The following is a 272-nucleotide window of genomic DNA, read 5'->3' on the forward strand; positions in this document are numbered from 1 at the left end:
TCTTACCATCAATATATTTCTTCATTATTCCTTCAAAAGAATAAAATACAGAAGAAAATACCACATGTAAGATAAAGCAAGGAAAAGTATCGAGTTGCAAAAGCCGGGCAAGATTACGATGGGTATATAGTAGAAGTTGTAAAAAAATATATATACATTATTGGGCAAAGTTGACGCAGTAGAGGAGATACGGGTGAGGCTGGAGCAGGGTGCTTGAGGTTGTTAGAGAGACCAGGCACAAAAATTTATTGGAAATTATTTGGGAGTAATAT

This window comes from Penaeus monodon, chromosome 34, assembly GCF_015228065.2.
Source record: "Penaeus monodon isolate SGIC_2016 chromosome 34, NSTDA_Pmon_1, whole genome shotgun sequence".
Taxonomy (NCBI): Eukaryota; Metazoa; Arthropoda; class Malacostraca; order Decapoda; family Penaeidae; genus Penaeus; species Penaeus monodon.